The 21,007-nt window shown below is 38.0% G+C and overlaps 1 long non-coding RNA gene across 2 annotated transcripts in view; it reads left to right on the top strand.

Moving 5' to 3' along the window:
- The window catches only part of LOC138923819 (uncharacterized), an 80,434-nt gene that overhangs the window by 48,993 nt on the left and 10,434 nt on the right, over positions 1 to 21,007 (top strand). For both annotated transcript variants that reach the window (XR_011437966.1, XR_011437965.1), the window contains exon 2: positions 12,726 to 12,807. This is a non-coding gene — a long non-coding RNA (uncharacterized lncRNA). The remainder of the gene's footprint in view (positions 1 to 12,725; positions 12,808 to 21,007) is intronic.

The following is a 21,007-nucleotide window of genomic DNA, read 5'->3' as shown; positions in this document are numbered from 1 at the left end:
GATAAATACCACTTGACCTTAATTTAATATCTTTATTTTATTTTGCTGCATCTGATTGGCTCAGACTTGTTGAGAATTCTTGCTTCTCTGTTCATGAGGGATGTTCTTCCAGTAATTTTGAGATTGAGATTTCACTCTTTGTTTATTGTGGCATCTTCTATCTTATTTCCCCTACTCCAAAATCTCTATCAGATTTTTCGACTTTCTGTCCAGTTTATAGCGTCTACTGCAGATTCTATGCTTTCCCTGCCTAGTGATTAATGCTGGCATGTTGCTTCCTTATTGATTTTCTTTCCTTATTACCAGTTGCAGAAAATCTACAATCTCTATCAATGTCTTTGCTCAGAGTATACATTGAGAACTAAGGTCTTCATTTTACATATCTCATCCTGTTTCCTGTACCCTTGAATTAGGATTTCTTTAAACGTATTATACATAATAAGTTTCATATCTGATATGAGATGTTTTCAGTTGGATCATTACACAAATAACTTAAATATTTCCCTCCTGTTCCTCAGACCTAATTATCTCCTCCAGTATTTTCTATCTGTTACTGGCAACTCCATACATTTTATTACCCAAATGGGAAGAATGTAGTTCTCCTTCTCTATCATTATCTATTTTCCATTCACAACCAAATCTTGCCAGTTCTATATCTTAAAAATCCCTCAAATCGGGGCCAGCCCAGTGGCACAGTGGTTAAATGTGCACCATTTTGGATCCCAGATGTGGACACGGCACTGCTTGGCAAGCCATGCTGTGGTAGGCATCCCACATATAAACTAGAGGAAGATGGGCACAGATGTTAGCTCAGGGCCAGTCTTCGTCAGCAAAAAAAGAGGAAGATTGGTGGCAGATGTTAGCTCAGGGCTAATCTTCCTCAAAAAAAAAAAAAATCCCTCAAATCTACCTCCTCTTCCGCATCTGCTCTGTCATTGCCTTCAGATGCTTACCATTTCTTTCCTGGATGACTGAAACCATCCCCTAACTGGCTTCTTGTGCCACTGCCACCTTGTCCTTCACACTGCCAGTAGTTTGACCTTTCAGAAAAGCAAATTTGCTTTTCTGCTTAACATTATTTAATGTCCCTCTTTTTTGCCTTTAGAATAAAACATGAACTCTTTAGTACAATTCATAAATTCTTCAAGATCTGTTCCCTACTAAAGACATTCCAGAATGGGTTTGAGCTGAAAATGAATTCCACGTAACTTAGCAAAGTGAAAGAATGTAACAACTTCTGTCAAAAATCCTAGTCAACTTTGCCTAACTGCAGCACAACTAACAGTTTCACACTTAGTTTAGCACAACTAAGATGGTGGGAACCATCTTGTTCCCAGTGTTGTGAGGGCCAGTAATTATATACGCAAAGATTCTTTTTGTCATGATATTCACATATTTGACTCTAAGTCCATTTTAGTTTGAGTGAAGCAAAAAGTCCCAGACCCCTTTGGAAAACTCATCTTTTAAAAAAAATTTTCATATGGAAAATTAGACTGCATTGATGAAATACCAATGGTTGAAATTAAAAAATTATTTTAACTCAAATGTGTCTTCATTCTTAATTCCTTACCCTGGTTCTGAAGTCAGAAATAATCCATTCTTCTTTTGTGCTCTGAAAGCCCCTTCAAGCTCACCCTGCCTTGATTTGCATTTATTTTTTTCTATATCTGTTTCCACAAAAGATTGAAGTTTTGAGAAAAGGACATAATAATCTCTTGCACAGAGTATGGCTCAAAGATGTAACTTAATAAATATGAATCAAGTTCATGCCCAAAATAAAAGTATAAGAGTATGGACACAGAGCTATTGCAAACAAAAACATTCTAGAAAACCAACTTTGGAACCTCTGGAAGTTTATTCTGTGTCTCTCTGCTGCCCAAATCCAGAGTCTCATGGATCAAATATATGTCATTGTTAGAAATGCAAATGTAAGAATATAAAAAATGGCTTCTTAAACGTGTATCAGACTTTGCCACTTGTTTATATTTAAGTAATTTTCACTGAGGTTTTACGGGATAGTGCTCATGTCTTGCCAACAAAGCCAATACATCTTTTGGTTTTTCTATTCCTTTAGACTTCAGGTATTTGATTTTGGCATGCTGTTATTTTTTGTTGTTTGCTATTATTGGCTTAATTTCGATGAGAGAAAATATTTTTTTCCAAGAACTGTATGAAGTAAATTAAATTGAGTTTTTTTCATATGGGTGGAGAAAAATTTTAATGAGCAATTTGAAATATATTTTGCATGTGGCCAACATATTTAAAATCTTCAGTTGCTTTTTACTTTCATTGTGGATATAAGAAAAGCATCATAAACGCAGAATCTTAACAGATGCAGGATCTTCCCATGTGGTTTATGAGCACAGATCACTATTGACCAACACCAACTTGTTTATTATTTCCACCCCTTGAGGAAACTTTGATGAACAGAAAGTTACATCATGAGCCAATTGTAGCTATACCCCAAATAAGCAATTTGTATAATGGTACAAAAAAATAAAAACACAGATTTGTTTAAAGTATATCGCTACACTAGATTTGTCTTGAAACCCTTTTCTATCTACTTCAAAATCCTCTTTGATAAATTCAGTAGTTAAAGACAGTAAAATGGAACCCCTAGCACATGTCATTCTGGCATGTAATCCAGAGTATAAGCAAGCACGTTGGGTAGGTTAATGCCCAAGGTCAGGATGAAACTACAAGATTTAAACTACCTAGTAAATTTAGAGAACATAGACATCTACCTCTGTGATATTTAGGAAATTGTGCTTTTATATCTTTTTTTTTGGATAGACATTAACTGAATGGTTTTGGGCAATTCTCTACATTGTCACATTGTCTCTGAGTCTGTATTCTTACCTGTGAAAGGTAAAAATATGTCTGCCTCACCCACCTTAGTCAATCCAGTAAATATTTATTTAGCTCCTATTATGGGACATACACTGTTCCGGGAATTGATGTTACATAACAGAAGAGACACAAATGAGTAAGGAGACACACAATAAACAAATAAATAAATAAGCCATATGGCAAGTTAGAAGATGGGAAGTGATGTGGAAAAAATAGAGCACAGTAGAAAGGCAGAAAATTCCTGGTGTGAGGGATGGACTCATTGCAATTTAAAATAGAGTTGTGAGGGTAGGCTCCATTGAGAAGGTGGCATCCAAGAAAAGACTCAAAAGTTATTGGGGAGTCAGCCGCCAGGGAACATTCCAGGCTGAGGGATTCTCTAGGGAAAATGTCCTAAGGCATGTTTGGTGAGTTGACAGAACAGCAAGGAGGCCAGTGTGGCTAGAATGGAGTGAGAGGGAAAACAATAGAAATCAGAGAGATAAGGAAGACCGGGTACAGGTTGATCACGCAAAGGCTTGTAGGCCATGGTAAGGATTTTGCTCTGATTCTATGGGGAGATAAGAAGACTTGGGAGGGCTTGATGAGAAGTGATGTGATTTGAATTGGGCTTTGTTTTTTAATTTTTAATTTAATTTTATGTTTTTGAGGAAGATTAGCACTGAGCTAACATCTGCTGCCAATCCTCCTCTTTTTGCTGAGGAAGACCAGCCCTGAGCTAACATCCTTGCCTATCTTCCTCCACTTTATATGTGGGATGCCTACCACAGCATGGCTTGCCAAGTGGTGCCATGTCCGCATCCGGGATCTGAACTGGCGAACACCGGGCCGCTGAAGCGGAATGTGCAAACTTAACTGCTGTGCCACTGGGCCGGCCCCGTTGATTTGGGTTTTAAAAGGACTGTTCTGATTACTGTCTTGAGAGTATATGACAGAGGACAAGAGGGGAAGAAAGGAGACCGTTAGGAGGCAATTGGAGTGATCTGAGAGAAATGATGTTGGCCAAGAGAGCAGCATCAACCTAGGGTGCTAGGACTGGAGGTGGGGTGAAGTGCTTGAATGTAGATATGTTTTGAAGGCAGAGCCAACAGCATCTCCTGATAGATTGGATGTAAGATATGAGAGGAAGTGAAGAGTCAAGTTGGCTCAAATAATTTGGCCAGAGAAACTGGAATGATGGATCTGATATCAACACAGGTAGGGAACCTGCAGGTGGAGTAAGTTTTAAGAAGGAACATAAAAACTTCAGTTTTGGTTATGTTAAGATTGAGATGTCTGTTTGATATCTAATTTAGGATAATCTAAATTATGCTACAGTTAAAATTAAGTCCCAAAATGTCAGTGGCTTAACACATCAAAGAATTACTTCTCACTTGTTGTAGAGATGAAATGTCGGTAGTGAGGGATCTGCTTCACAGACACACTCAGGTACTAAAGGTGATGGAAGCACTGCCATATTGTAACTACATTGGAAACATATGGCTTCCAGGGTCATGAAACATGAAAAGAGGAAAATTAGAGAGTCATGTGTTGGCTCTTAATACAGTTTATTAGACCAGTGACACCAGTCACTTCTCACAGCCCATTGACTAAAGCTAGTCACATGGTACCACCTAAGTGCAAGGGGGTGGCAAATATGGACTTTCATATGTGAGCAGGCATTCAGTCAAGAAGTCTATACTTGTGATACGAACTTGAGAGTGGTTGCCCATATGGACAGTATTTATATCCAGGAGACTGTGAAATTACTGGGGATTGAACAGTGTTAGAAGAGAGCAGAGGAAGAAGGATTGAGCCCTGAGGTGCCCCAATGTTGATAGATCTGCGGGAGGAAGAAAGAACAGCAGAGGGAACTGACAAGGATTATCTAGTAAGGCAGGAAGAAAGCCAAGAGACTGGGGTGCTCTGGAATTCAAGGGGAGAAAGGTTATGAGGGCGAACAGAGAGTGATGGATTACGACAAATGCTACTGATATTTCAGTACGATGAGAACTGAGAATTGACCTTTGCCTTGGCAAGGTGGAGCTCACTGGTGTACTCCATGTTTTGGAGGTTTGATGAAAACCTGACCGAAGTGGATTTAAGGGAGAACTGGAAGAGGGTAATTGGAAATAATAGGTTTAGGCAACTCTTTTGAGAAAATACAAAGGGTGAGAGAAATGGAGTGTCAGTTAAAGAAGGAAGAGGGATCAAAAACAAGGTTTTTTAAAATGGGAAAAGTAGTAGCACAAGTGTGTGCTAATGGATAGAGAGGGAAAAATTGATGATGCGGGAGAGAGGGGCAAATGTTGCTGAAGTGTTACTCATGAGCAAGGGAGAGTAGATTGTCTACTGCACAAGTGGAAGAATTGATTGGCTTTAGCTAGGGGCATGGACAACTCATCTTTAGTGACAAGCAGCAAGGCAGAATTGAAGAGTGAACTGTGATGGGAGGCTGTAAATTTGGTGAAGCTTGTGTGCAGGTGTCTACGGAAGTTATGCCTTGGATTTGGCATGAACACCAAATGAAATGAGGTCAGACGTGACAGACAAATATGTTATATTAATTTTCTATTGGCTTTTATTGGCTTAGCATTAGTAAAAACTGAAGCTTTCCATAAGAACCAACAAGAATACAGGAGGGCGGACTTATCTGGAAGAAGACATAGCCTGTCTAGAAGCTCTTGGCAGTATGAGTATGCAAGCTTTCTGGACCATCACCTTTGCAGAGATGATGCTCACCAGAGGAACACGAGGAGAGGGAGGATTATCTTAAACCATTCTTATGGAAAGATGAATCAAGAATTGAATGGGCATAGACCTGTACTTCCATTGCTAGAACGTCCACACAGCTGTGTTAGCTCATAAATTAATCTACAGCTAATAGTTACAGTAATTTGTTCATCCAGTCTCATGGGCCTCGTTTGTTTGTGTCACACACAAGCCAGTGGCAGCCACTTACACAGGTCAGTGCTTTGGGAATTAGAGGGCTACATTTAGAACTGTACCTTCTAAATTATACCATTTACATTTTTACCTGCTATCATTTACATTCTGTTCTGCAATAATAATTAATGCCTTCCCAATATGGGATAAAATGAACTCTCTCAGGCCCAGAGTGTTATCCAGGAACCTACGGGCAGTTGATACTTCTGTTGCCTTAGGGATTATCATTTCCTTTTGGGACACAACTGAACAATGCAGAGATTTGTTTTGGGATGTGTGTGTGTGTATTTTCCTGATTAATTTGAATGGGTAATAAGTGACTGAAAAAGTGAGTGGTCTGATGGAATACTACTCAGACGTAAAAAATAACAAAATCATCCCATTGACAACAATATGGATGGACCTTAAGGGTATTACGTTAAGCAAAATAAGACAGAGAGAAGTAGACAATTAACTCCACGAATAACTAGAACTTTTCTAACTTTTTGGACCTATAAAAACCATTTTCTCTTAAATTAGTAGATACTGTGTTATAAAGCTGCAGTGTTCTAGAAAATCAAGCTACTTTTGCTGCTAGAGTTCTAAAAATGTCCAAGAATACTACAAATCATAGATTCACAGAATTATCCAGAATGTTTCTATACTGTAGAGATGTGTACCTGGAGGAGTGAAGGAAAAGATTTTAGAGGCCGTTTGGCACCCATGGCTGTCATCTATATTGTCCAAAGAAGGGAAAGATTGTGAAATGGAATTGCTGGTGGAGCCTCTCTCTGGTCTTGTCAGCAAATCCTTTATGAAAAACACAGTTAATTCATTCTTCCACTCCAGACCTTTTAACAGGATACTAGCTGATAAACTGCCAGGCTTTATTGCTAGAATAGAAACAGACTGTGTCATATATCATATCATGACACTTGGTCCTATACAGGAGATTCCACATTCTCTAATGCAGTGTTTGACGGTTCTGAATTTTTGATGCATTTGCCTTACTTCCACACCTCACATATCAGGCTTCAATTGACATACTGAACATACAGAGATATTCAGAAGCTTTTATTTTTTATTACATACATTTAAGATTGTTATAAACATAATACATGTCCATGTTTAAAAATAACATATGAAGAATATATAGTTAAAAGGATCAGCCCCCTGCCCCATCTTTTCCTACTCATAATTCTGTTCCCCAGAAGTAACAGTGTTCAAGCATCTCCACCTCAAACTTCTTTGCTAGTTAACTTCATATATCTACATACTACATGTACTATGTCGCTGTTTCTTAATTTTCCACATAGACGTTATTTATTGACTTTCTGATAGATGAAGATTTAGCAAAGTTATTCCTCCACACCCTTGCCGCCACCACCACCTTCCAGTTTTGTTAGAGCACTATTTTACGACTTCTGTTGGTTGTTTTATCTACCGATTACAGACAGCATGTCTAGGCTCCTCGCTTCATGAAAGGATATCAGCGCCTCTCCTCTTGATTTGAACTCTCTTCCTTGTTTCCGTCTCCCAAATTTACACTTCCACTTATACACGTCAAGTTTAAAGGCATTGCATTGTGTTCTGTACCCATAATTAACACCTTTTTGATGTATAAATGGGTTGATCTTAAGAGTTAAAAATCAACATATTTTGGGCTGTGAAGTTTTTCTGGCCAATTTCACTAGTTATCCCATTTTATTCTACTTTTTGCCTCCTGAAAATTCTTTGAAAACTCTTATTTGCTGATGGTCCATCTCCAGTTCTCTTTATTTGTGTGTTCTTGTAGTTTTATGCCCTCTTTATTTCTAAGATCTAAAGAAGGGAAGAGGATAAACAAATGTGCTCAATCCACCAACTTGCACCAGAAGCTCCTTTTGAACTTGTGTTTTTTTCCCTGTACATATGCAACAAAAGAAAAGTATTGTACCAGCAATAATCTAGCTACACTTTCATATTTTTAGTAATGTGCTATTGGAAATACATTTTACACATATTATCTTTTTGTTTCTGCAGTTTAATACTTCATTATTGCTTTAAATTTAGGAAGGAAAATGTTCTAATCCAAAACACTCTGAGATAGCAAATTGGAAGGCAAACCCATGCTTTGGAAAATTTAAAGAAGCGTAGAAAAACTGACCATCAGTTTTAATTTGGTCTTTTGACTCTGACATTCTTAAAAAATATTGGAAACAAAAATGTTTCCTTTCACTGTATTGGCATGATATCTTGATTCCTTGTTTAGTCTCCTCCAATTATAGTTTATAATATGCCTGGCAGGCAATCGCCCATTTTGATATCTTCATCTGCACTGCAGGATAAGATAGTGACATGCTTTCCTCTTTCCTCTGCCTTCTCTAAAGCCTGGTTTACAATTTTAGTAACTCCCTGGAGCAAGTTACTGTACAGCATAAACATAGATTCCTGTTTATTCAGAGTGACAGTTTTGTTATTGCTGCATTATGAAAACAATCGTGATTCTAAATAAAATATAATCGTAAGTTAAAACCAGGAGGTCAACTTAACTGTAATATGCACACAGTTTAAAGTCCCAAGAATTGTGTTTCACAAAATTCATCTAGACTGAAGATACAATAATGACAATGTTTGCATGATTCATTTTTCAAGTATTTCAAATTTATGGCTCCTTGTTTTCTTATTGATCCCTAGTAGTACAATCTTTTTGGATATTTTCATTACCACTTTGTGAGGCTCAGGGCATCTCTTCATGTGCCCGCCAGGACAGACTCTGCATCCTGCATTGAAGGTGGCCTTTTGAAAAGCTGACTTCAAACAAAGAGAGGTAGTGCAGCTTTGTGGCGAAGGGGCCTGGCTTAGGGACCTGGCTTGGAGGCCAGGCGGTAGGTGCCAGGGCTGACGGAATAACCTTGAACACTTGATTTGCTCTCTCAAAGCTTATGAAATGGGAATAGTAACAGGACTTACCTTAGAGAACTGCCAAAAGGCTAAAATAAAACAATGCATATAAAACATGGCAAAATACCTACGCTTAAGTACACATTAAGGGTAAATTGTTTTCATTCTCACTCACTTGACTTATTAAGTATTCAGAAGTATTAATCCTGCCTGAGCACACAGAAATACCTACACATGAATTTCTCCTTAAGCTTTGGAGGACCTAAAACACATTCTGAGGATAGTTTTTCAGTATTAGAAACTTTCCCTTCTTTCATCTTAGGGGCGTGATTCGTTATTTTAGGAATTGCTTGCGCAATGGACAGATGGAAATATGAAGTCTAACTTTTCCCTCAATTAGGAGGTCGAGTTTGTGTATAGCTTCTTTATATCTAGATCCCTGTTTTTAGTAAGCTGCCTTTAGCGGTTTAATGTAGAGATTGGTTTCATAAAGCCTGAAAGCATGTTAAACCTGTTTAACTTTCACTTGACATAGCAAACAAATCCCTAAATTTCTAGGAGGGGAGTTTCTGAGTCTCTAACTAGGTAAAGGGGAGAGGATGACTCAGGGCTGGGGGAAACGTTAAAGACTCAATTTAATTCTGACTTTCTTTGTGACTTAAGTCGAGACGCTTTATTTATTCATCAATTTATGCATGTTTATCAACTTTGTTATGTTCCAGGAACTAGAGTACAGGGACAAATAAAATCTTCCTTTAGGAAACACACAGATGGGTTTGGATTGGACACGGGTTGCTTCCACCTTTTGGCTATTGTGAGTAACACTGCTATATACATGGGAGTATAAATTTCTTTGAGACCCTGTTTTCAATTCTTTGGGATATATATTCAGAAGTAGAATTGTTGGATTGTGTGGTAACTCTATTTTAAAATTTTTAAGGTATTGCCATACTATCTTCTTACAGTGGCTGTACTATTTTACATTCCCATCAAGAGTGTGCAAGAGAGCACTCCACATCTTTGCCAACACTTGTTATTTTCTGGAGGGTGTTTTTTATTTTTTTGGATAGTAGCCATTCACAACTGAGAGATTTTAAGCAGATTAGTCACCCAACAAAATATTTATTCTTAGGAAGATTATGGAGGAAGGAGTGTGGAGAAGGAACTGGAGCAGGCCTAGAGTGGAAGCTGAGAATGCCAGCTGGTCCCTGGGCAGTAAACTAGGCCTGATGTGATGAGGGCCTGAGCTAAGGCCGTGGGGCAGGAGGAGGGACTGGGGGAGAATTTTTAAGTACTCAGTGGAGAGGATGTGGAGGGGAAGGGAAAGGGAGGAGAGGCAGAGGGAAAGGGGAGGAGAAGGATGAATCGTGAATTCTTACCTCCTGGAATCAGTTGGGCAGGTGTATGGGTGTGGCTTTTTTGGGGGGAAGTGGGAATTTAGTGTGGTCGAGAAGACAGGGATGGGCAGGGAGGGAGGGGGTACAGAGTGGAATGGCAGTGCAGGGTGACGGGGAGAGGTAGGGCAAGTGAGTGGGCAGATAGAGGAATAAGTGAGTGAGAGTGGACTTGGGTCTGCTATGAGGGCTCAAATGCAATGCCTTTAGGTTTTAAAATAAATGAATCCACCCTCTCCAGCCGTCTGCTGACTGATCTCAATGTGCTCCATCTGTACATTATGAAACCTTCCATTACTTGGACCATGCTAAATATAATTGACGTAAAGAAATGATGGATCACCATTGATTTCCATTCTATTCCAAACACGAATTAGAAAATGTTCGCAAGTGCTTAAACAGGATTAGTTCATTCCCAGAATTTTGTCTTTTTTGCGTCTTTTGCTCTATGGACACACATGTAAGGACTTGCTTCATTTTTGACCTTGTACAGGGCCCTTTGGTGCAGATTAACGTGTTAATGAGATGTAGAAGAAAGGCAGGTCATTAACAAATCATTCCTCTAAAGTATTTGCAAATTTTGGATTATTCAAATAACATCCTTGGAAAAGTTCCTTATGAGTTTTTATAAGATTTCTCTAGCACAATGCCGAAAGAAGTCTTCTTATTTTCAATCTGATTCTTCAAAGACAGTATCTTTTCCTTTAGTGTGCATCATCTTAAATATGATTTTCAGTACTATAAGGGAGAATGCATTATTTTCCTGTATCAATATAGGGACTGAAATAGAAAGGATCTGAGAAAAGTCTGTAAGAATGTCTTTCACTTATGCGTTTTATAGAGGTTCACAGTAGGAAACCTTAGGACTGGTATCTTAATTAAGCTTTTTTATGAGAACATGCATTTTAGTTCACTCCAAAATTATTTAAACGTATGTTGTTCATGTCTTTATTTAACGTATGGATAGGGCTGACCATAGGTAAAACTGTGATATGGAATTTTGGGGCAACTTATTTATACTTTACGTGTCCTACTTAACTCAAGCGTTCTTAGGGATCTCGCACTTCGACTTCTACCTCAAGCACACTCTTCCCAGCTGTACCCTATGGGACAGTGCCATCAGCCCTTCTTCTTTTAAGAATACACCCATTCTGGATATTGTCTTATGCTGCTATCTGACAGGGAAGAAACAGATACTGAATGTAAAAGACTGATAGCTGCTTAATGTGTTATTTCTCTGGGTGCATTTAATTTTTACATAATATTGCTTGGAAAGGAAATGCTTATCCCGTTCTAATGGGGTATTTGCCACCTGAAATGAGGATATATTTTGACAGGAAGGAATTCTGCTTATAGTGTTATATAGGCAACAAACAATGGCATGTATAAAACTAACTCTGTGGTGGTATTTTAAGAAATTTATTTAGATGATAGAAAAGGGGTACAGAGATTAAGGCTACCACTACTAATAATACATGTGCCTGGGATTTTAAAAGAATTAAAAAGAGAAAAATTAAGTTATAAGTGCTTCCCTGTTTTCTCCCTCTGGCCACAGCTGTAAGAGAATCCTGTATTTGGTAGCTTGGCCTTCTTAACTTCTAGGAGATATGTTGAATTTGTCGTCTTGGTTTGGGGCCTTATACACTACAGAGTCAGAAAATGGGGAAGGAAGAAAAAAGGAAGGGGGATTTGCACTGGAAGGATTTATTCAAGGGGAAAAAAGAAAGAACCAAGGAGAGAGCCAAAGAATAAAGAGAAAGGTCAGGAGCCATATGGGTTTTGTTTATTAGGTGTCGAGATGGAAAGGTGGAGACTGAGAGATCCGATGTGGGGTGACAGATAAGACAGAGGCAGGGTGTGGCAGATATGGAGAGGAGTGGGGCGCACAGAATTTTAGGAAGAATTTGTTGTGGGTAATTTTAGGAAGAATTTTAGGAATTTTAGGAAGAATTTGTTGTGGGTAATGATTGGACCACCTTTAATAGCTTTGAAAAACACAAGCAAATATTGAAATTACTTTGTGTAACTGCACCATGTTTTTTGAATCTTATATTTTTCCTACCCCAACCTGGAATCAGTCATTTCTCCAAGAATTCAAGTCTACTCTTAGTGGAGAATGGTACTGAGAAATTGAGATCTGGGTGCTAGATGGACTCCTTGCTTCTTGGCCCCTTCATCAGGCAGTGCTAGGAAATAAATGCATATCCACACTACCCCCCACACACATACTTATACACACACACACAGCTGTATCTAATTCTATATCTATATCTAGTTATCTATCTATTTATATTAAAAGCTGTGAATTCAACCTACACTTCCAATTCCAATCCAATGCTAGAGGGTTTGTTCTAGCACTCTCCCTTTTTGATACCGAACTTGAAGTGAGTTCGCTCACCCGTTGCACAGCAAGCCAATCTCTGACACAGGGTGTGGTGGAAGAAGGTAGGAATTTTATTTTTGGACAGCGCTGAGCAAGGAGAGAGGGCAGCTAACGCTGAAATCCCAAACTCCCCGAAAAGCTAAAAGGAAGGGTTTTTATTTGGGGTTTTAGGTAGGGGAGGGGGAACATATGGCCTTGCTGGTCAGAGTTTTCCCACCAGCCTGTCTTTGGCCTCGAGACACTTGCAGAGAGGAGGGATCCTGTGACCTTTTTGGTCAGCAGCTTTCCCACCAGCCTGTATCTCTTTGCAGGGAGGAGATGATCCAGGTGCTTGTCCTTGACGGTGTCTGTCTCCACGGAGGATAGTGGATTCTGGAGCCAGGAAGAAAGAGAGTAAGCAGGGAATGAGTGTTTTGGTTTTAACCCCATGTATGCTGGGTTTAATGTGGGGAAACTGATATCAGGGTCGATATCATTTTCATATTTGAATTCCCTTCTCCAACAGTGACAAGCATGGCTCTCATTATCCTCAATGGCTTTACTTACTTGTTCAATCTCCTTATATCTAACCAATCTCCTGGCAGTGTGGGCCAACTTGCTGGTCTGGACTCTGCTTTACCTCTTGGCTGCAAGGTGAGTTCTCCTTGCTGCTGGGTAGAAAGCTGTAAGTGTTGACATGAAACCAAACAAAAGTTTCATAAACCTCTTAAAATCATTCATAAATGTTGGATTTCCTTCAATGTCAACAATCCAAAAGAAAAATAATAATTCTTCTTTTTTTAAAGATTGGCACCTGAGCTAACATCTGTTGCCAATCTTCTTTTTTCTTTTTCTCCACAAAGCTCCTCAGTACATAGTTGCATATTCTAGTTGTGAGTGCCTCTGGCTGTTCTATGCAGGACTCCGCCTCAGCGTGGCCTGAGGAGCGGTGTCATGTCTGCACCCAGGATCTGAACCGGCGAGACCCTGGGCTGCCGATGTGGAGTGCACGAACTTAACCACTTGGCCTCTGGGCTGGCCCCAGAAAAATTATTTAGCATCCAATTTTCCTGTCTAGTTGACAGTCCTGCAATGTATAGCTTTCTGTTCTTTTCATTACAAATTATACAATCTGGTAATGATATAGACCTTTGAGCATTATGGGAACTGTATCAATTATTTATAACACTATTACATGGAAAAATATTTTCTAAATTTCATGTAATAATTTGAAATTTAACTTTTGGAATATCACCTTTTTGCGTGTGGCTACCTGTTATTTCTGTACTAAAAACGTCATTTTAAGATCGCTTTCCCCAAGTCAGGACTGCTTTTGGAAGTTGCCAGTGCTGTTTTTTAATCACCTGAATGTGAGGTCACTAAAAAGAAGCGTGTGCTTCTCCAAGTAAAAATATCCCAATGTGTCTGGGTTTGATAGTTAAAGGAACATAGATCCTTGCCATCTATTTAACAATAAACTGAAAGAAGATACACAGTGCTAATTCTGGGAATTTACTCTCTGAGGTATCCAGAAATGTACTGATTACAATATACCTAGCTGTCAAAGAAAAATAAATAAAATTAATAAACCAGTCATTAGACAAATATAAAAGAACTATGTAAATGTGTGTGTGTGTGGTATGTGTGTAGGTGTGGCTAAGAGGTGTATGTACGTGTATGTGATCATGTGTGAATGTATGTGGTATAATGCGTGTACTATGATTCTATCTTACTATGTTTTATTAGTTTTTTTCTTAACCTATTAGTTTTTTTGTGTATATCCTGCTTGATATTTGCTGAGTTTCTTTAAATTTATATTTTTGACAAAATTTGGGAAAATTTTAGTCATTATTTTTTGAAATATTTTTTCTGTCCCATTCTCATTCTCCTCTCCTTCTGGGATTCCAAATATTTGTGGAATTGAAGGGAAACCTTTTGCTATTCTCCCACAGATTCTTAAGGCTCTGTTAGATTGTTAAAATATTTTTCTGCTTTTCTTCAGATTAGATAACTTCTATTATTTTATATTAAAGTTCACTAACTTCTCTAATTTAAAAATATTAAATAAATATTAAAGTTCATCTGTCATCTCTAATCTACTCCTAAGCAGACCTAGTGAAGTTTCATTTCAGATATGTAGTTTTCAGTTCTAGTATTTCCATTTGCTACCTTTTTATAGGTTCTTCTTCTCTGGTGAGATTTTTTACATTTGTTCATTCATTATGAGCATATTTTCCTTTATTGAGCATAGTTATAATACCTGCTTTAAAATAGTTGTCTGTAAACTCTAAAATCTGGGTCATCTCAAGGTCTGTTTTCGTTGATTGCCTCTTGAGTATGGGTTGCATTTTCCTGTTTCTTTGTTTATTTAGTAGTTTAGGATTGCATCCTGGACTTTAAGAATGATGTTTTAGAGACTCTGGGATTCTCCTATATTCCTCAGAAGAGTGCTCATTTTTTTGGTTTTAGCAGGCAATAAACTTGGCTAAACTCATACTCCCAGCTCTGTCTCCCCTGTATTGGGTAACAGCTAAAGTACCTATGTCATTCTTTTTGCCCTAACTGGGATGGTTGGAGTTTACCCTGTGCATGTATAGTGCAGAGTTCAGCCAAAAATTTGGATAGAGTTTACGCCTACGATTTGGAGCTCCCCTTCTCTTGCTCTCTCCACTCAGGATTTTCCAGCTGCTGTGATCAACTGAACTCTGTTCTCTCATTCTTTACACCAGAAAGACCCCTGGATTCTGTCAGAGTTCCAGAGACGCAGCACTGAGCCAAACCGGGTCCTACCCTTAGACAAAAGGCTGTAAGACATGGGGAACTCACCCAGTGCTGATCCTTTCGTTGTATAGCTTCTCTCCTACATCCAGATTCTGTCTGCCTTGGCTTATTCTCAGGTACTTTCAGGTAGTTGCTTTTTGCATTTTGTCCAGAGTGCATAGTTGTTGTCTGCAGGAGGATGGATCCAATAGGAGCTCCTCAGCCATCACCAGAAAGGGAATCCTCTGATTTGTATTACCCTACTTAGAGTAATGTATTTGCTTCTATAACTAACATTGTATCTCAACAAGTAAATAGTAAATTCCATGTGTTCAATTTATCCCTTTTGTAAGTGCAGACTAATCCTGAAGGATTAGTCTGTTGCTATAGATCTAGAAAGTGTAGCTATGCCAAGGTTTAGGGTTAGCTGATTTAAACACTTACATATACCTGTGTTGGGTTTTGTAGTATACTGAAATTTAAGGATGATGCAAGATATTTGAACTCACTTTTCACAATTTTATTTATTTTTAGACTAAGATAGAGTGATGAAAGGAGAAGTTTGTTTTAAATATATGACTTCAGTGTGCTGGTATTTGTATTTCTCTGCTATTGGTATGCTGTCCAAAGTGGTAGCCGTGCCACATGTGGCTACTTACGTTTAAAGTGAAGTAAATGAAAAGTTCAGTTGCTCACCTACTATGCACGTTCCAATTACTCAATAGCTACATATGGCTGGCAGCTTCTGTATTGGGCACAGAAGAATAGAATATTTCCGTTATCAGAGAAAGCTCTACTGGATGACACTAAACAGAGTGCTGCTCTGTAACGCCAAGGAAGATACTTACTGGGAATTATGTGTGTTCAGTTGGTCATCTGAAATCCACAGGTATAGACTCTCTTACCGACTAGAGCCATCCCTTGGTGGGCACTGAAGTTTACCCTCTTTTGTCACATTAGCTGTTTTTTCCCTTTATGGCTTGGCAAACTATGGAGATCACTGCTTTGTTCCTGTGAAATATTTCTGTAGTCTTAAAGACAGGATAGTTTGATTGGCTTCCATTTATTGGGGACTTAACTATATTCTAGGCACTGTGCTTAGCACTTTATCTACATTATCTCATTTAATTATTATAAGAACTTTATGTCATAGGTGCTATTAGGCTATCCGTTTACAGGTGGAAAAGCCAAGACACAGAGGCTAGACAGGTTGCTCACAGTGCCATGTTAAGTGAGAAGTGAAGCCAGGATTTAATTGTGGAAGAATAAAGGAAGTGGAAGAATATGTATTTTTGATATTCCCTGTGGGAAACTTTCTAAAGATTAAAACTCGGGGACAAAACTGCTTTACTTTCATGAACAGAAATACAGCACAAAAGAATTGCACAGAAATTAGTCACATCTTTTTAGACTCATTAAAAACATCAGTTATGTATCTTGCCTTAGTCACATAAATTCCTGATCTAGGAGTGTTTGCAGAAAAATATTTATACTCCCTTCCCTCTTTCACCTCTCTCAAACGCCAAACTTCCTTTCAAATTACCAGCTTCTACATCACAGAACATCTTTATAATTCTGCCCCACATCACTCTCCAGACCGAGGGCCCCTCACCCTCTTTTATTCTCTTTTAGCAGTATAAGTTTTGTTTGTTTTTTATTATCCATTTAAAGGTGATTTACATTTTAATATCTCACACAAATATGCATTTCTGTGTTTTAAACTTCTTTATTCTACATAAAAGAATTTCTTGGCTAAATTCATTTACTTTCATTCAGAAGATTTCACCTTTTTTATTAGCATGTATTGATTTTATCTTTTCATTGATCGTTTCCCCACCATTACCCTTTCCTGTAATATTATATGAAAAATGTTTCAATGGTTTTGACCTCTTAAATTTAAAAGTTGGGATAAAAATTTCTTTTTCTGAGGAAATGACTCATCCAAGAGAGGGAGCATGATGCTCACAATGCTGAAGCTGGAGCGCAGAACTGCTCTCTTGCTCTGTTTTTTTTCCTTTTTTTTTGGTGAGGAGGATTTCCACTGACCTAACTTCTGTGCCATTCTTCCTCTGTTTTGCATGTGCGTTGCCACCACAGCATTGCTTGATAAGTGGTGTCGGTCCACACTCGGGATCTGAACCTGAGAACCTGGGCAGTCGAAGTGGAGCACGCTGCACTTAACCACTAGACCGTGGGGCCAGTCCCTCTTGCTCTGTTTTTTATATCTCTCAAATACTGTGTCCTCTCTTGCTCCCATAAAATGTGTCTTGGTGGAATCACCAGCTCGGCTTCATCAGCTGTCTTTGGAAACAGAATAGACTGGACTGACCACCTCAAGCTCCCTTAGATCTGTATTTGTAACAAACGAGTAACATCTGTAAAATACATTTTCTCAGCAAAGGAAAGCATGACATTATTATTGTGACACGCTTTTTCTTAGATGTGAATAGAGGAAAAAAGTTCTAAAATATCCAAAAAATATTGATGAAGCACATTTAATAAAATTTTATAAAACATTAAAAAAAATCTGACTATAGTTAGACATACAAGTAGAACAAAGATTTAACAGTGGCTTTTGGCCTCAAATAAATGAAGTGAAATTGTCCTCATCAAAATGTTGTTTGCTTACTATATAGCCATCATATAAAAGAAGAAAAATCTGCTGGGAGATCCCATAGGTTCAAATCACTGAAGTTTATTTATTTGTATTTAGAGACAAAAACAGGAGAGCCCTCATAATTCTGTCATGAACCCCAAGAACAATAGTTTCAGAAACGTGCAAATTTCCTTTGATATTCAGCTGCAAGAAGCTCTCCGAAAGAATTTTCCAGCCATTCTTATTTTGGAAATGCAGCTGGATAATTATCCACATGTGGCAGAAACAGGAAGGCCTTATTTCCTCAACATTTTCCCACTCTGCTTTTCAAAGAGAATTTGAAAATATTTTTGTAAAGGGATGGGATTCCCTAGGTTTCCTAATAGCTGAAATCAGTTAGTCTACATTAAAGTGCTACATTTTTTCCCCCTGGGTGGAGCACCTGTGTTTTCCCTATCTCAATTTCTTTTTTTTTTAATTCACAGGACATTTTTATGGTTACTTGATGAATGAGCATGTTAATATGCAAAACTGCAGTTGATTTTTGTGAGGCTCACAGCAGATCCATTTATTACCTGTCAAAAGAGTCAAGGGGAAAAGTACTTTAAATAGAAAAATTAGAAGAATCAATCATTACTCTATTTAGAAATGAATTTCTACATCAAGGTAGCATCAGCTAGTTTAGGGCGATTCTTGATTTACTTCTTTTTCTTTTTACTTCTTTGTATTTTAACTTTGTCCATGATGAATAATTATTGTTTGTGTGATGAAGAAGAAGACAGAACAAGAAAATGAAACACTTGCCTATTCCCTTTTACTCATGAGACAAGGAAGGCAGGATTTAACAACATAAAGGACTTCACTCTATTATTGAGTGCATCATTCTCCCTTTTAGATATATCTTCACCTAGTATTAGCACCATGTAGATCAGCAGTGTCCAATAGAACTCTTTGTAATGATGGAGACATGCATATGTGCTGCTCAACACTCTAGCTACTAGCCACATGTCCCTCCACTGTAGCACCTACAATGTAGCTTCTGAGACTGAGGAACTGAATCTTTAATTTATTTAATTTTAATTAATTAAAATTCATATAGTCATGTATGGCTAGTGGCTTCAATATTGGACAATGCAGACTTAGATATATCCAAAACAAAAACTAGTCACAAGCATCTAAAAAGCATTGCAAAGAACAGGAACCAGACAAGGATGCCACTTTCACCACTCTTACTTAGCTTAGTATTGGAAGTCCTAGCTGGAGCAATCAGGCAAGAAAAAGAAATAAAAGGGATCCAAATTGCAAAAGAAGTGAAACTGTCACTATTTGAAGATGACATGATTTTATATATAGAAAACGCTAAAGAATCCACTGAAAACTTTTAGAAATAATGAATGAATACAGTCAAGTCACAGGATACAAAATTAATATACAAAAATCAGTTGCGTTTCTATACACTAACAGCGAAGTAGCAGAAAGAGAAACTAAGAATACAATCCCATTTACAGTTGCAACAACAAGAATAAAATACCTAGGAATAAACTTAACCAAAGAGGTGAAAGATCTGTACACTGAAAACTATAAAACAAGGTTGAAAGAAATTGAAGAAGACACAAAGAAATGGAAAGCTATTCTGTGCTCTTGGATTGGAAGAATTAACGTAGTTAAAATGTCCATACTTCCTAAAACAATCTATAGCTTCAGTGCAATCGCTATCAAAGTTCCAACAACATTTTTCACAGAAATAGAACAAAGAATCCTAAAATTTATATGGTACAACAAAAGACCCTGAATAGCCAAAGAAATCCTGAGGAAAAAGAACAAAGCTGAAGGCATCGCACTCCCTGATTTCAAAATATACTACAAAGCTATAGTAACCAAAACAGCATGATACTGGCACAAAAACCAACACACAGGTCAATGGAACAGAATCAAGAGCCCAGAAATAAACCTACACATCTATGGACAGCTAATTTGCGACAAGGGACCCAAGAGCATACGATGGAGAAAGGAGAGTCTCTTCAATTATATGGTGTTGGGAAAACTAGACAGCCACAGGCAAAAGAATGAAAGTAGACCATTATCTTAAACGATGTACAAAAATCAACTTAAAATGGATTAAAGACTTGAATGTAAGACATGAAACCATGAAACTTCTAGAAGAAAACATAGGCAGTACGCTCTTTGACATTGGTCTTAGCAGCATATTTTCAAGTACCATGTCTGACTGGGCAAGGGAAACAAAAGATAAAATAAACAAATGGGACTGCAAACTAAAAAGCTTCTGCACAGCAAAGGAAACCATCAACAAAACAAAAAGACAACCTAACAATTGGGAGAAGATATTTGCAAACCACATATTAGATAAGGGGTTAATATCCGAAATATACACAGAACACATACATCTCAACAACAAAAAAGCCGACAACCCAGTTAAAAAATGGGCAAAAGATCTGAACAGAGATTTTTCCAGAGAAGATATACGGATGGCCAACAGGCACTTGAAAAGATGTTTAACATCATTAACTGTCAGGGAAATGCAAATCAAAACTACAATGAGCTATCACCTCACTCCAGTCAGAATGGCTATAATTAACAAGACAGGAAACAACAAGTGTTGGAGAGGATGTGGAGAGAAGGGAACCCTCGTACACTGCCGGTGGGAGTGCAAACTGGTGCAGCCACTATGGAAAACAGTATGGAGTTTCCTCAGAAAATTAATAGGTCTACCATATATCCAGCTATTCCACTGCTAGGTATTTATCCAAAGAACTTGGAAACACAAATGCAGAAAGATACATGCACCCCTATGTTCATTGCAGCATTATTCACAATAGCCAAGACTTGGAAGCAACCTAGGTGCCCATCAAGGGACGAATGGATAAAGAAGATGTGATATTTATACACAATGGACTACTACTCAGCCATAAGAAATGATGAAATCTGGCCATTTGTGACAACATGGATGGAACTTGAGGGAATTATGCTAAGTGAAATAAGTCAGAGGGAGAAAGTCAAATACCATATGATCTCACTCATAAGTAGAAGATAAAAACAATGACAAACAAACGTATAGCAACAGAGATTAGATTGGTGGTTACCAGAGGGGAAGCGGGGAGGAAGGAGGTGAAAGGGGTGATTAGGCACAAGTGTGTGGTGATGGATTGTAATTAGTTTTGGGTGGTGAAATGATGTAATCTACACAGAATTCAAAATATATTACTATGTACACCTGAAAATTATATAATGTTATAATCC

Source organism: Equus caballus, chromosome 4 (assembly GCF_041296265.1).
Source record: "Equus caballus isolate H_3958 breed thoroughbred chromosome 4, TB-T2T, whole genome shotgun sequence".
NCBI classification, from domain to species: Eukaryota; Metazoa; Chordata; class Mammalia; order Perissodactyla; family Equidae; genus Equus; species Equus caballus.
This window is presented reverse-complemented; position numbering and strand designations above follow the sequence as displayed.